The following is a 17,447-nucleotide window of genomic DNA, read 5'->3' as shown; positions in this document are numbered from 1 at the left end:
GGAGAGCCAGCAGAATGGTTCTCCCTGAGCTCAGGGGAAAACACTTTAAGGCATTAAGAGGGGAGGAAGAGGAATGAGGTTATAATTTTCCTCTCCTGAAGACATGTAAGTCAAAGGCTCTGCGAAATCCCATCCTCCCCTTTCTTTCTTGCATACAATATGGAACACTGAGGAAGTAAGCCAAGAATAATTAACTGAAAAGCTTCTTACTATTTTAAATTAAAATGGCTGATAATATGTATCTATATTTATATATATATCTATATCTTTTAAGCACAGGATAACTTTCTGAAAGTGTAGGTTGGTTTGGGGTTTTTTTTCCTGTTTTCAGAAGTTTTCTGATTTTTTATTTAGCTATTTTAAGGGTAAGAAAAAATAATCCCCAAATTAAATTGTTTTAAGCACCTTAGATAATAGATGGCACTTTTCTACCAACACAGGATTCCAACCCTGTTACTAAAGCAGCATTAGTACAACTAGAAAATTAGTATCCATGTCAATAAAGACTCTACTAGGTTAATAATTTTACCACATCACAGACAGAAGTGTCTTACTTAAAAGACACTAGGATTGTTTTTTGGTTTGTTTTTTTTTTTTTTGACAGTTCTAACCATCAATTAACCCTAGGGGACAATCAGATCCTTGCTTTGCCTATGTAATTTTGTTTCTGTTACATTTTTAAATGGTTAAGCTATTTTTTATTCAAGCATTTGCTTATACAGATAAGAATTTTATTCAGATCTCTATGAAGCCCCCTGTAGAGAACATATCTGAAGCTGATTTTTTAAAGGTAGCAAAGAGCCTAAAATCACTCTCAGCAGACTCTGTATTGGACATGGTTGAGAGCTGTGGGAGGAAAGACCTAAGAGAAAGAGCCTAGAGGAAAATAAAACATTTTTACCTGAATCAGCTTTCATAGCTGGTTTCATTGCCTGTAATATTTTCTGGTTTTACAGCTTAGTCTTTATGTGTTATTTACTGATATGTTCTGTGTGGTACATACATAGTATCTTGCTGTAATTACTCACACCTCACCATAAAGAACCCAGATTTAAGTCTCTTGGCATTTCAGGGTGGAATGTCCATAGAAGATTAGCTTCATCTCCTCACACCGTGATGTCACAGGGAAGATGGAATTTTCCTGAAACATTTTTTAGAATTAAATTCTTATGATGCTGTTTTCTGATTTCAATGAGATACGAAATGTTTATTCCAATTTAAGGCTTGGTAAACAAAGACGCATTAGTGCTTAAATTCTTCCAACCCCAATGTGGTTGGGACATCTACATGGTTTTTTGGGGATGGGTTTCAGTTTTCTGAGTAGGACACAAAGATTTTTTAGTCCATGCAGAATCTTAAGACACAAGTAATTAGATTCCCCAGGAGCCCAGACTGATGCACTATCTTGTCTTGAAAAATAGCTAGAACAAGGCAGTTCAGGAGGATAAAGAGATAACGACAAGTCCTTGGGTGCCCAAACCATACAGTATTTGGCATGGCATACAGAAATTATGGAGTCTGTGTGGTATCTGAAATAAAATGTGGCAAGCTTCAGGAATTTGAGCAGGAACATTTTCTCAAGGCCAACAAAAAGGTGTGGAAGGGACAAAATACATTTCTATCTGGACTGAAATCTGTCACTGGGGTGCTTTACTACTACACATCATGGCTGGTATAAGGGAAGAGGCAGGTAACACGTCAGGGACAGAGACAGTTTTTGCCTTATGTGTTTCAGCTAGATCACACCCTTTCTCTGGCCTGATCACACACTTAAGTTCAGGACACTGGAGCATAACCTCCTCTTTAGATGTACAGGAATCTGCCCTAACTAGTGGGCTGCCATCAGGATCAAAAAGCTTTCTTGCTTGGAATGCAGCAGTGAGCAGCTCAGGAGCTGACCAAGTGTCCCCTGAAGTAAATGTAACTCCACTGATGTCATTGAGTTTCGGATCAATAGCAGTTACCAGAAGTGTTGAGTGAGTAAAATCTGTGTACTGCTTGTGTGCCTGAATTGCACGTTAACATTTACACTGCATTGAACAGAAATGATGATTGGAAGGGAGGCCACAGTGTAACTCAGATTATGTGTTTTTGAAGGTTTCCTTGTAATTCTACACATTGAATCCTATAAAACTATGCACCTGGCTCCATAATTTTGCAAACATTATACTGTTATACCAAAAAAACAAATAAAATAAAGAATAAGTATTTTGAAAATCTAAAAAATATTTTGCTCTTACAATTTTGTTTTTATCATTGAGGAGCAAGATGGCTTTGTAATGAAAAATACTTGGAAATTGAGAAGTTCCATATAGCTTTCTTGTACCCCATTTATCTACAGGTTACTGCTTCACTAATCAAATAATTTCATTTAAAAATATCCATTTTCTTCAGGACTCACTGTCTATGAAGGTAGGTCAGTGACTTAGCTCTGTACTATTGAATTTCAGCATAGTGCTTCATTTACCTTCAACAACCCATGCAAATACACAGAACACCAGCTTAAACACCAGCTTTGTAGCACCACACTTTGTTCACCAAGCTTTTATCCAGGAAGCAAAATGACCCTACAAACTTTATTTATCGTTTTCTTACAGCACCTAGGGAGATAGAGTCCTTTGAGCAGGTAACAATAGATGAGGGTAGTTATCTGGAGAGATGGATATTGTGAGGAAGAATCAAAACTCATGAGTGGGAAATGAAGCTGTGTCAATACTTTGTTATCTGGAAGCATTCTCTCTCACGTACTTCACACAATTCCCTCAAACTCAGAGTTAAAATTTTAATAAACTTAAGGCCATCATATATCCACTTTAATTGGAATTTTTCTAGAGGCAGCATTTCAGCTCAGTTTTTTTAAAGCCTAAACTTTCTGTCCTTATTAACACCCTCTGAAATAAAAGTGAGAGGTAGAATTCTGACCCTGGTTGAGTGATTGGAAGTCAGAAGGGCCAAATTTCATCTCCCCAGATTTGCGCTGATAATGAGGCCACAAAAAAAGGAATTTGAGAGATGAAATTTGATATAGAGTAGGCATGACTAACCATGAAAAAATTATAATGCGCTATAAAGTTTTCATAAATGCCAATTTGTGCATTTCCTGTAATTATGTTGGTATATTATATGTAAACAATGCTCAAATTTTGCTTAAAAATTGCAAAAATCCACAGATGTATGAAGTGATAGAACAAGTTAACACTGAATTCTCCATCTTATTTATGTGAATCATCTGCCTTCCATTTAGAAATATTTGTTGATGGCATAGCAGTCCTTATAAAACTTTATTTCCTTACTTTACTCATGGCACATTTGTTGCCAGGTTAGGCACCATTATTTACTTCAATTTACAGTGCATCTTTTTGCATAAAGGTCAAATAACTTGTGGCAAATCATAAGACCATGTCATTTTAACCTGCACTTTTTTTTTTGTAATGGGGGACTATTGCAGCCAGGTTGGGGTCTGTGGCTCAGACCCAGGAAGCCGTGACTGACCAGAGAGAGTGTCCTGCAAGGGACAGTCTGCCAGAGGTCTACGGCGTTCCCTCAGCCACTGGGGTGCCTCTGCAGAGGGGTGCCTGTCTCAGCAGGCTGTCAGCTCTCTAGTGATTTCAGTGAGAGTGATTTCTGCTCTTGTTCTGCAAGGCAACCCCAGGCCAGACCAGGAGGAGAAAGACGAGAGGCTCGTTTGGCAGTTCCACATGAGGCAGCTTTATTTATCCCGCACCCCGTGAAGGAGAGGCCAGGGATGAGCTCTTCCAACTCAAAGGGGGAGAAGGGTAGATCTTATAGGGATACAAGGGTGGGTGTGAGAGGGTAGAAGCCAATGGGTTACAAAGAATCTACATAGGGTCTCCCAGAGGATCATGGTTCTGTTTTCTCTCACCCTCACCGAAGTGCTACCTTTTCCAAGAAGATCTTGCTGGGAAGGTGTGCAATCTCCTTATCTCAGCAGGCCTCCCTCCAAGGCAGGGGATGGGCATACACCACAGGGGACACAGGAGTGGCATCTCTAAGAGGAGGCCAGGGACTGCCCCATGCCAGGCACATCAAGTTCCAGCAGGCTCTGCAATGGACCCATCGCAGGACACAGCTGTGCCTATCAGCAAAGCCATGGTGCATCCAGGAAAACATATTTAAGAAATGGTGGAAAACCCCATGGTGGGAGGAGGAAAGAACAATAGGAATGAGAAGCAACAGAGGCAACACCTAGGTCAGAGGAGAAAGGTGCTCCATGGTAGAGGAGGCACACCCTGAAGTATAAGCACCCCTCCAGCTTGGGTATAAACTGATGATGCCTAAAGATTTTTCATTTTTTAATATATTTTTAATACATTTGTAGCCTTTGAGATTTTTAATATATAGTTGTATGATTTCTAGTACTTTTCCTGCCCTTTCTCACAATAAGGTAACCTTTATTAACATATTCTTAAAATTCTGTTTGGTCTTAAGAAGAAAATTTCTAACAAGAACATCTTGTTTTCCACCAGAACTTGAGAGATATAACAAGAAATGGGAAAAAGAAGCCCCTGGACCAACTCCAAGGAGCTGACCCAAGGGTGGATTACTGGGGCAACTGATCTTCTATTGGCTGTACCTGCTAGATATACTAATTAATTAACCTGATAAAAATTGTAGAAATCCTTTATCATGCATGCGCAGAGCCATATTTGTGCACCTGAAAGCTTTCATGAGAGCTGCTTTTTGTATTATCGCTCTTAATACCGCTTGGAAAGGTTTGTGTTTTTATTCCAGGAAACAGTGACACTGTAGCAAATATTTCCCAGCAGGGACTATGGTCCATGGAAGACCCATGCCAGACCATAGGTAAAGAGTGAGAAGGAACGAGCAGCAGAGAGAAACTGCTGATCTTGACCTGCACCACTGTTGCCCTTCTGAAGGGGTAGGAGAGGTGTTCAGAGTGATGTAGTGAACTGGATAGGTATTGGGAAGCAGAGAAGAGAGAAGTCTGGAGTGAAGTTGAGGTCAGGAAAGGGGGAAGAAAGGTTTTTCCTTAACAGTTTTAAAAGTTTGTCTCTTTATTTAGTCTGTTTCAATTTCCCAATAACCAAACTAGTACGTAAATCTTTATGCCAACCAGATGAATCAAGTTAAATTTCCCAAGTCAAATCTGGTTTACCCATGACAGTATAGAATCATAGAATGTTAAGGGGTTGCAATGGACCTTAAAGATCATCCAGTCCCAACACTCCCTGCAATAAACAGGGACACCTCCCACTAGACCAGGTTGCTCAAGGCCTTATCCAACCTGATTTTGAACAGTGACAGGATTGGGGCATTCACAGCTTCCCTGAGCAACCAGTTCCAGGGTCTGACCACCCTGAAAGTAAAATATTTCTTCCTAATATCTAACCTAAATTTCCCCTCTTTCAATCTGTACCCATTACTCCTTGTCCTGTCACTACAGTTCCTAACATAGAGTCCCTCTCCAGCTCCCCTGTAGGCCCCTTCAGATACTGGAAGGTGCTGTGAGGTCCCCACACAACCTTTTCTTCTCCAGGCTGAAAAGACCCAACTTTCTCAGCCTGTCTTCATAGGAGAGGTGCTCCAGTGTTCTAATCAGCTTTGTGGCCCTCCTATGGACTTGCTCTGACAGTTCTGTGTTCTTCTTATGTTGTGAACACCAGAACTGTTTGCAATACTCTAGGTGCAGTCTCTCAACAGAGTCTATTACTCGATATTTCCTGTCTTTTATCTTGGCCCAGGAGTTTTTCACCCTCATTGCTCCTACTCTCTCCCACCTCCTGTTGGTGGGTGGGAGTGAGCAAGTGACTGGGCGGGTGCTTGATTTCCAGCTGGGGCCAACCCACTGCAACTTCCAGTAAGAAAGCATTTTACTTCTTCCTCACTTTGTCCTATTGGTGCACATAAATGTATCAGTCTCTGAGCTCTTCCTCATAAATACTTTTTTCTTTCAATGCATAAGATGCATATGATAGCTTAAGACAAATACCTGCAGTTAGGCATTCGAACAACAGAAAAATACTTTCCCCCACTACCTCAAACCCTACCTGCCATTGCTATGAATGCTACTTCATTGCTTAAAGGACAGTAGAGATAACATAAATATATATATATAAGATAATATAACCTTTCTCTTCATTGGCAAGGAGAAGCTCTTCTGTTGTGGATCTAATGGATTTGGAGGATCTCTTAATGCCTTGAAACAGCTATTGGGGAAGGCACCATGTCCCAGACATTGACCTCATTAAAGTGAGTAGGAGGCTTTGCAGTAAACTCTCCAGGTTTTTATATTTGCAGGAAAAGTGTAAGAGACTTCTGCCAGCCAGGTTAAAGCGGTACAAATATGAAGTGAATGGACACTGTTGTAGTGGGCATGAATGGCAGGGTTTAAGCCAAAGGGAGCTGCAGTGCTGACCTGGGTGAGTCGTGGTTTAAGCCCAGCCAGTAACCAAGTACCATACGGCCACTCATTCCCACACCAGTGGGATGGGAGAGAACAGTAAGGAAAAAAGTGAAGGAACTCGTAGGTTGAGATAAAGACAGTTTAATAGGCATAGCAACGGCGTGCTGCGTGCTAGTTCAAAGAGAGCCCGGAGGTCTAGCACGGTCCCATCGACTCTACAGCAGTCACACTGAAACACTCACAAATATATGCAGGGAGACGGAGTCGAGCTCCTCACCCGAGGGAGCTTCTCCCTAAGCTGGTTGAGAAAGCACGCTAGCAGAGGTGAAGAAGTAAAGAGAGGGGACTCTCCATTTGTGCTCCATGCAGAGGTTTATTCAGGTGGACTGACAGGGATGAAGAGCCAAGGATCTGAGCTTTCCCAAGGATTTTATAGTGGGGATAGGAAAGGCAGGGAAAGGGATCTCAGCCAATTAGATAGGGGCAAGTAGGCAGGGTTGACAGCAAGGGAACCAATGGGAACAACACATAGGAGGGACTTAGGGAAGGATCCAATGGAGCATCAAGGAACAAAGAACTTTCTAGAACATATACATATTAAACGAGGAAAACGAATATACATAACTTCATACATAAAACTGGGAGGGGAAAACATTAACCTATCAGGGGTAAACATGCAAATATCAGAGCAAAGGAATCATGGGTTCTCACTGTAACTGCAGTGATATACTAAACTTGGGTTGCTGACCACCAGAGCTGATTGTCTGTGTTTTTCTCTGGAGACAGTGGGAGTGGAGCCACCTGCACTGCCACAGTATAGCAAAAGACATACAAGCTAAACAGAACAAGGAATTGATTCCCATGAGCAGGCAGGTGTTTATCCCAAAAAATCAGGGCTCCATCACATGTGATGCTTACTTTGGAAGTGTAGCAGGTTGAGTTCGAAACCGGGCAGAAACACCAATTAAGTGTAGCGGTTTTGGTTCAAAATATTCATTACTTACTTATTTTCCTTCTGTGAGATAAGAATTAGGAGAAAAGCAAAGCAGGCACAAACCTTAAACAGTTGCAGTACAATGAAAGAGTTTTATTACTAATAGAATTAAAAGTAAAGAGAAAATAACAAAAAAAATTAAAGCAAGTCCCCCCCCCGCCCTTTTCCAGCACTTCTCTCCTTTTACCCAGCTCGCACAAGGATAACAGAACATGGGACGTTAGTCAGTGTTCCAGTTCTTGAAAAGTCTCTCTCTTATGCTTAAGGAAAAAAGGGTTTTCTTCAGTTGCACGTGGTTCCCAAACTGCCACCAACAGCAGACCCGCCCGGAAACAATCAATCTGCTGTGCGTAAAACATCTCTCCCATGAAAAATCTCACAGTTCCTTCACACTGCAAAACATGGGCCATCACATGGGGTTATTCATCTTTTTAAGGATAAGTTATTTTGGCCTGCACACAAAGGCTTTTCTTCGCCACAAGTCTCTAACAGCCTCTTACTACTTCTGTATAGCCTGGCATAGGCACTCTTCACAATCTTCACAGGCCACACGACGATTCTCCATCCCCCCATGTACTTCAAATGGATTAAAGAGACAAACAGTTTGTGGTATTACAGTTTCTTACCACGGCATGCAAGAAGGTTTTTTAAGCTACGCGCGAGAATCGCGGCACCGCCCTCTTTTCTCCCGTTGCCACGCTCAGCTTCGTCTCACATGACTCACTTTCTCTTTCTCTCTGACTCCGAAGCTGCCATGTTGAAGAGTGTTCTTGTTCAGGCTTTACGGTGGAGAAAGCCTCACTCCCTTTGTGCTGCTGGCTGCATGGTGTCTTCTTCAGTTCAGCATGAAGTGTGCTGGCTGCAGACAGGAGGCTCTGCTGGCTCCCGTTGACTCCGCCGGCTCCGCATGGAGAGGAGAGGGACCCGCCTGTCCCCAGAAGCCACGCTGGATGGGTTTAGCTATGAGCAGTCCATGGCTGGTTTTAGCTGCCTGCGGCTCTGGGACAGTCCCCCCCAGTGACCCAGGGTCCGTGCCGCGGCGTTGGGAAAGAGGGGAAGGGGCAGTGGCCCCGCCCCGGCCTGGCCCGGCGGGGCCTGGAGGCTCGGAGTCCCCCCACCTTCCAGCAGGCGAGTTCGGACAAAAAGGGCAGTCCCGCCTTTCCGTGCGGTTTAAATATGTAAATTGTGAGAAGCGTCATTGGTCTAAAAGACTATCCATCAACTCAGGTTCAACCCAATACAGGAAGATAAACACCATCACTCCAAATGTTGCCCCCTTCTTCTCCCAGTTTTATGTACTGACCATAACTTCATATCGTATGAAATATCTCTTGGGTCATTTAGGGTCAGCTGTCCCAGTTGTGTTTTCCCCCAGTTTCCCATCCACCCCAAGCCTCCTTGCCAGCGTGGCAGTACGAGAAGCAGAAAAGGCCTTGGCACTGTGCAGGAGCTGCTCAGCTACAACAAAAGTACATCTATACTTCAGTTATGCTGTTTTGAGCACAAATCCAAAACATAGCTCACTGTCATGTCATAAGTGGCATTTGGATGATAAACTGACTTTTTAAAGTAGCCTATTTACTAACAGCCTGTAGGGCCTGAGACTGTGCTCTAAGACAAATGAAAAAAAAATATGCACCTTAGGTATATTTCTAATTATATGAACCTCTCCATCAGTCTAAAAAGAAACCCTTGATGCAAGAATCCACTGAAAAAATAACAGTGGTGATTTTCAGTTACTCTGAAAAGGTAACACTTGAACCATCTTTCTCTGGAACAGTAGAAAATCATCAGAAATACTAGGCTCATATCCTGCCTTTAGGAAGGAGTTAACTTCGCATAGCACAGATTGAACAGATGCATCTTTCCTAGAACATGCTGCATCATTCAGCTGTTATTTGTCCCTCTATCACAGAAATCACTCCCTGGTCACTCTGCAAGTAGATTTTTCTAGACACCAGTCTGGAAAAAAATGCTCATATACCTACTCATTATATGCACTCAAGTCTAGTGTACTAGTACTTAGCAGTCTGTACTAAAGCATAACGGATTTAGCCTTTCGTTAATTTAATTTCACTTAATAGCATATGCAATTCTATACAATTCTTTAAGTCAATCAAAAGATGCTCATTCACAATACCCGTCTCCTGGCCAGAGGAGAATATTGTAACATGGCATCAGTCACATGCCTATTTAGGGTATTGCTCCCTGCAGGCACAGTAGAGACTCACAGACATGAACCAGGACAGGTTTAAACTAGCCAGCAGGAGAGTACTGATAACACAAGGCCCTAAGGTTTCTTTACCTGTTTCTGCCTTAACCCTTAAAAGTACTTGTTAAGTGGGGAACCAGTAGAATGTAGCCCATAAAGATCTCCTATGTAATAATGTATAATCTGCATTATACATATCTTAACAACATCTTTTAATCTCTGAAGTGTTATTATTACCCCATTCTTGCATGTAGATAGTCATTGACTAGAGCCACCTATTTCACTAACTCTCTTCTTAGAGATTATTAAAAATCTGAGTATTTTTGCACCTCAGAATATTATGGACATGAAATGGCAAAACAATTCTTCCAAAGACATCCACTTAACCACTTTGTTTAGCTTGTAATATTGTCTTTCATATATAGTAAATTTATACTTTTTTAAATAGTAATTTAAAAATAATTTTAATAATAATTTTAATAATAATTTTAATAATAATTTTTTGGTATAAGAATAAAATATTTTTCAAATCTATGCCTGGCTGTATTTTGAGGTAGATTAGATCTAAATGGAGTATATCTCACAACACCAATATCAGTGGATCTACTGAGTAGTTACACAAGACTCGTAACACCCACCACAGCAGGACAGAACTCTCATTATCAATCAGTTGCTAATGTGCATGCAGGGAGGACAACATTCCATTCTGCATTCATTTGTTATTTATCTTGTTCATTTAGATTGCAAACCTGTAAGCGTAAGACCGTCTGTCTCTTTATATATTACATGGAGAGGGATTCTTCTTGGGACAAGATGACTTGCAGAGATATCTAGATAGATAGAAGCATTTGGCAATCATCAGTGGCAAGAACAAATCGTGGATTCTGCACCTAGAATGGAATAGCATGAAACATGAGTATAAATTCAGAGACAAGTAGCTGGAGAGCAGCCCTGCAGAAAGGAATCTGGGGGTGCTGGATCTGGGGCAGCAAATCAGTGGGAGTCAGCAGTGTGCCCTGGCAGCCCAGAGAGCAAACTGCATCCTGGGGTGCATCAAACACAGCATGACCAGCTGGGTTAAAGGTGGGATTATCCCACTGTATTCAGAGTTGGTGCAGACTCACCTGGATCAGTGTGTGCAGTTCTGGGCCCCACATTCTAAGACAGATGTGAGCGTCCTTGAATGCATCCAGAGGAGGACAACAAAGCCAGTGAGTGGGCTGGAAGAAATGTCTTGTGAGGAGCAGCTGAGACTTGGAACTTTGAACTAGGTTGCAGCAAAGGAGACTGAGGAAAGATCATGAAGAGGAAAGTGCTAAGCAATTCTCCCTGGTATCCAGTGCAGTGGATATATGCTCCAGGATGCTTGGGAATGGTTCAAAGATGAACCATTCTGAACCTCAGGGGAGGTTCAGACTGGACATTAGGAAACATTTTGTTTACCAAGAGGGTGGTGAAACACTCAAAAAGATTTCCTATAGAGGTGGTTAAATCCCCAAACCTGTCAGTCTTTAAGAGGCATTTGGACAATGCCCTTAATAACATTTTTTTCTTATAGATTTTGGTCAGCCATGAAGTGGTCAGACAGCTGATGATCACTATTCTCTTCTCTTCTATTCTATTCTATTCTATTCTATTTTTTTATCTGCCTAAATATAAGCAACTATTCTAAGATCATCACCTTCAGCTTATGCTAAGGTTCAGTTTGAGGACAGGGAGAGGGAATCAGCCTCTGGATATTGTTGTCTCTTCATTGGCCTATAGGGTTGGGGAACATCTATACCTAGCCTTAGACTAGACAGCAAACATTAGGGGAGGAGAATGTAATCATCAGTATCAGGTTGGCTAAAGATTCTGAATTCCTATGTAATAATAATGGCTAATATAATTTCTAATTTAGGATCATGCTAATATACATGCCAATTCAGCTTCCATAAGGGTGTTTCTTTTAAAAGGTCTTATTATTATCTTGAGCCTTTCTTTAGTTTTTGTCTATGTTTCTACTTCTCTAATCTATCCAAATCTTTCTGCTCTCTCTTGGCTCTTTCTCTCTTTCTCTGTCTCTCTTATGATCTTAGGTAAGCTGAATGATTCCTCATAAAAAGAACTGCCTTGCACAATAATTACCATTACTTTATAACCTTTGCCAGCTTCACATCTCAGTCGCAACAGCTAATTAGATCCAAGTAGCTCAGCAAACTTTGACATTTATATATGAGTTACTCTTTCCCACAGGAGAAACTCAGCTACTATTGCTTGTAGTTTCCCTTCTCTGTTTTAACATGAAAATACAGAAAATGTTACAGAACTTTGAAAGAGGAAATTCAACTGTGCCTGTGTTCAGTTGCTCCACAGAAATCAAACCCGTGGAGTTAAGCCAGCTCAGACATCTGTCTCTGATTACAGTTTAAAAAAAAAAGGTTTGGATATAATTTTTAATATAAACCATTTGCAGTTTCTTCCTGTGGCGTTCTTGTGTTTATGCAATATGCTACTTAGAACCATAATGGAAGTTCTAGTTATTGATCTGTAAATAATGTATAATAAGATGAATTATCTATGTGTCTCTGCAGTGAACTTGTAATTTCATAGAAAATTGTGAAAAAAATTAAGGGTTTTGCAAGGGTTAGTTTTTTAGTTGAGTATGGGTGCTGTTTAGGGGGATTGTTATTTTTTGGGTTTTCTTGCCTGGAGTTTTCTTTCTATTTCATAGCCATTTGTGATTTGAATGTGTGCTCTCAGACCCTAACAGAGTGGCTCTGACAGCGTCATATTATCTGTTCTGATCTTTCTGATCTTTCTCTGCTTTGTATTCCTCCCTAACAATTTCAGATGATCTACCCAGAAAGGTATGTGAGAAACATGAGAAATTCTGGCAATTTATGTTAGATGGAAGAATCATTCCCACTTATCTCTCATTAAGCTTTGATCCTGCAAATCAAACACATGGGCTGCACATGACATTTGCTCAGTCATAATTCATTACAGGATCAGAATGAAAATATAGACTGAAAAAGACTGACTAAGACCTGTCAGTCAGTAAAAGAACTTAAGCACTTTTCACAGAAGGCAGATTAAATATATTCTGCTTGATAAAATCAGAGAGCTGTCCACTCATTTAGGCATTTAATAAGATGGAAAATGAGGCCCATGTAATTTTTTATTACAGGCCTAGAAGAAAACCACTATAATTACCTACTCTGGAAAATGAATTGCATTTTAAGGAGAAATAATTTCATTATTTTGAGACCTTCTGTGACTATCTCCACGTTAAAATATAAACCATTATGTATTATAAATGTCAAATTCCACAAGACACCAGTCTACTCAGTGCAGAACTTAGATTTGTTGAAGTTAATTAAATCTAAGAAATCTAAAAATGCCCAAGAAAGAGAGCCTAAGGTCTGACATCTCTCTCTGAAAATGTACAAAAATTTTTTTTATTGACTTGCTGGATGCATTTTCAACTTATATTTATTTGTTATAGCATACGATGAAGAATGCACATCTGTAAAACACCATTACAGAAAGGAGAAAGCCGGTCATTTTTACTTATGTCTTGCATTGCACAATGCCTACAAATTAAGTCACATTCCAAAATTTCTTGGTGTTAGTGCTACATGAAACAAAAGAATGTAAATTGGAAGCTTCTAGATAGCTGAAAGCAAGTGAATTAGTAAGAGATGAGAGCAGAGATTTCAACATATCAGGCATAACCTGTCACATCAGAAAATAAATATCCAAAGTCTTAGGCTTCCCCCACTAAAATCTGTCTTCAAATCAGATGTCGAAGTGTTTTTATGGTGCTAATCTGCCTGCTAAAGGGATTGTTGCCATTAACAGGTCAAGATTCTATCATTTATAGTGACCACACTTACAGACCAGTCCCATTGAGTTTATTTTCATGTCTAACAAAAGCAAGGTGGAAAAGTCCACCAGAAATGAATAGCTTGTTTTCAGTGACAGTGCCTGAGTAATAAAATCTGGTTCAGTGTTAACAGGCCTAGAAACTTACAGAATAAGGAGGAAGTTTGAAAGATCCTTAAGGAGCACAGGATGCTAAGAAAGGACTACAACTTGTTTGGTGACAGTCAGTCCTATACAATGCTCTTGTTCAACACAGAAGTGAACTACTGATCAGGGCACGATGATGCTGAAAAATGGTGCATGAGAAGAAAACAATAATGGGCTGTATTTTAGCAAATCTTGGGAGAAGAGTAAAGAGGTAGAAGTTACATCTGTAGGGAAAAAAAGTGAAAGAAAAAAGTAAAAAATAAAACACATCTGCTGACAATAAGAGATACACAGAGGAAGAGATGCATAGTAGCTCCTTATTAGATGAAAATGAGGAATAAAGATTTGTATAAGCTACACACTACAGATGACACTTCAGAGAGTGTCAATATCAATTGGAATGTTAATTACAAAATGAATTAATAAAATAATTAATTATGTACTTATTAAATTAGAAATCAACAAATAATACAATCAGGTTTTAGGACACAAACAAATTAATTAAGGAAGAAGATATATAAAGACTTTGGAGCTCAGCAAACACTTCTTAGGGTTCCCCATGCCATAGTGCCATAGGACTGAAGCATGAAGAACACTTGAACTGTACTTTCACAGCCAAGTGACTTTCTTTCCCTGAAGTTTGCCTCTTCTGGCTTTAGGTATCAAAGGTCTTCAGGGCACCAAAGTCCATTATTTATGGAGTTTTGAACCAGAAGAGGATTTTCAGTGTGAGGCTCTAGTGGTCAATGGTAGAGTGGTTGATTACATCTCCTTTTTAAATACTATTAATGAGACATAATTAGCCACTCATTGCTGCATAATATTAATGAATGACTGTGGGGTAAAAAAATTACTGAAAGATCCTCTTTATCCAAATAACTAAACATTAATAGTGTGGGAAAAAAGATCAATGTAGAAATGGAGCAAGTGTGCCCTTCATTTAAAACACATCTAACTGTGTCCTGGTTTGAATTAGCAAGATGACAACCAGCTGCTCAAGGCAAGTGATTATTCTCCTTCTCTCAGCTCTGTGGCACCACATCTGGAGGGTTGTGTCCGTCTTGGGGCACTCCACTGCAAGAAAGATTTTGACGTTACAGGCGAGTTCAGTGAGGAAGATTAGGTGACAGAAGCATATATGATTCAGTGAGAGGTTGAAAGGTTTGAACCTCTTTAGCCTAGACAAAAGGAGAAGCAGAAGAGACCATAACTGCAGCTACCTCATGGAAGAGTGAAATAAAGATGGAAGCAGACTCGTTAAGAGATGCACAAGGTAAGAGGCAACAGATTCATCTTCACTATGGGAAACTCTATCAGAAAACAATTCTCACTATCAGGGTAGTCCAAAATAAGAATAGGCCAGCCCTGGAGATAAACAAAACTCAACTGGACAAGGCCATGAGCAAGACACAAACTATTTGGAACAAGATATAAAACAATTTGGAACTTCCCTGAGTGGGGATTTGGACAGGAAGGCTTCTGGAGGCCACTTCCAATCTAAATTATGTCAATGCGATGTTTCTGTGGAAGTGAAATCTGGGCTTGCAGCTTCCAGCCTAAAACATTAATGAAACTAGACAGAATATTTAAAATACTAATGCCAATCTTTTGCAAACACTAGGAATTTAGAATTGAGAGAATAAAAATAGTAGCAACTTTTGTTTAAAAATCATGTAATGGGATGAGAACCTGAGCAATTCAAGAAAATATGTGGGAAGGTATTGGAAAACATGTAAATGAAAAACATTAATCTGAAAATAGGTTGAAGAAAATTAGTCACATAAAACAGACAACCTGGAGTTGTCAAAAAATTATCCTGTGAATAAATCTGGGGTTTTTTTCCTTGCACCAAAATATCTGCACAGTAGACAAAGGAAAAAGATGTACATTTAATAAATTTAGAACTTTGATGACTGCTGTGCAATAAGCTCATCAGAAAACTAAGAAATTTGAATTAGATGTAGTAGGTGTATATCTGAAAACTACAGTCAAATAATGCTTTTTAATTATTCATCATCAAACTGTGAATTAACTGAACATGGCATCCCAGAGAGGTCTGCCTTTGTCCCATTAGTATTTCCATTAATAATTTGCATCATGAAAGAGCAAGGCTGTTAAATCTGCAGGGGCAGAGTGCAAGGAATCCAGAGAATATGATCAAAATTATCGTAATAAGCTGAAGAGCTGGGTTGAACTCAGATAGACAAAATTCAGTAAAGGCAAATGTAAGTACAGCTACACTGGTATGTCAGTCACAGATGAAGGGTGCACAAAAAAGGACCAAAAAAAAGTGAAATAAATGGCAAGGCAGCAGGATAGGATATTAAGGGGATTCTATTGGATCACAAAATAAGCATAGTATTATGATGCATTTTCTTTCTAAAAGGATAGCTTTCACTCTGGAAGGACTTTTTCTAGTTTATTTAGCATTGCTGAGGCCTTGGCTGAAGTAACAAAGTTTACAGAACAAGTGTTACAAATGATAGTAGCAAGCTGGAAGGAATCCACAGGAAATAAGAAAGTGCTAAAATATTAGAAAATATGACCTGCCTGCCTGCAAAGAAAGATTAAAGCTGCTGGTTTCCTTTAGTCTTACAAAAGAGACAGTCAAGTGTAGATATGAGAAGCAGTAGACCATGTAAAATGCCAGTGGAAAGAGGATGATAATAATTTTTTCTCTACTGATAAAGCTGAAAAAACAATGAGTTGTTAATCTAATCTGTAGAAAGTGTAGGTTGGATATTGAGCAAAAATGTCAAAATGCTGCACTGCTGAAATTCAGAAACAGACTTCATAGGAATTTTATGAATTTTCTTTCCCTTCTGGATTTAAAAATTAATGAGACCCCTCAGAATTTAACTATGAAAACTTGATCCTGAACCTCCATATTGAGGCTAAAGTAGACTGGCAGTGGTGCCCCTAAAGCCTCAGAGCTGGATAGCTCTTGTGAATTCAATGCATACAGTCCACATCTGCAGGGCAGCACCTACTGAACAGTGATAGATGGTGCTTGTACAGAGCCCACCAAAGCCATCACAGGAGCTTCATTTGGTTGTTGGCAAAGAAAAACATTCTTCACCCCACCAAGGTTTCTTCATTGTCCTACTTGTCTCAATTTCTAAATTCTGTGTGTGACTAGAGGTATAAAAAATGGCCATACTCTTTTTTTTTTTTTTTTTTTTTAATATTCCAATGAATTTAAACGTCTGTTTGGTGGGGTAAAACTCAGGGAAGCACAGAAATCATTTAGAAATGAATTACAAAGATTACACAGTTAGAAAATGAATCAAAAATATTTTTAATAGGAAGAAATTAGACCAGTAGGCAAACTGACTCAAAATTAGCCCAGCAATTACTCTGATCAGTAGACAAGCCATTGAAGAATGGATTAATTACCCTAGCAGAAAATTAATTAAGTTATGCAATGAGTCAGATAGGAATAATTTCTGAATTAATTAAATATTCAGTCCTGTGACTTGTGTAACAGAGAGCAAGGGTGATAGCCTGAGAACACAATGTATAGTTACCAATACAGAAAGCTGAGATAAGTTATGAAAGGAAAAGAGATTTACGTCTAGCAACGCTAGCAATTGAAGCCACAGAGACCAAAATCTAGGAAGAACTGATTTTTTATTACACTGTCAAATTAAAAAAAACAATGAAACACAAATACTCCAATATTTGAGAAGCTAAAATACTTTTCCATTATTAAAGCTTCTGTTATTACACCACATAAAAATACTTAATCAGAATTTTAAGAGTTAGGATATTTTGAGTTTAGAAAGTGCTGTTTTCCTCACTAAAAAAGATCCTTACAAAAGGAAAGCCAAGAGGAACTAATG

The sequence above is a fragment of the Corvus kubaryi genome, unplaced genomic scaffold (assembly GCF_017639235.1).
Source record: "Corvus kubaryi isolate FWS band 111438036 unplaced genomic scaffold, C.kubaryi_AGA036_p1.0 37385, whole genome shotgun sequence".
Classification (NCBI taxonomy): Eukaryota; Metazoa; Chordata; class Aves; order Passeriformes; family Corvidae; genus Corvus; species Corvus kubaryi.
This window is presented reverse-complemented; position numbering follows the sequence as displayed.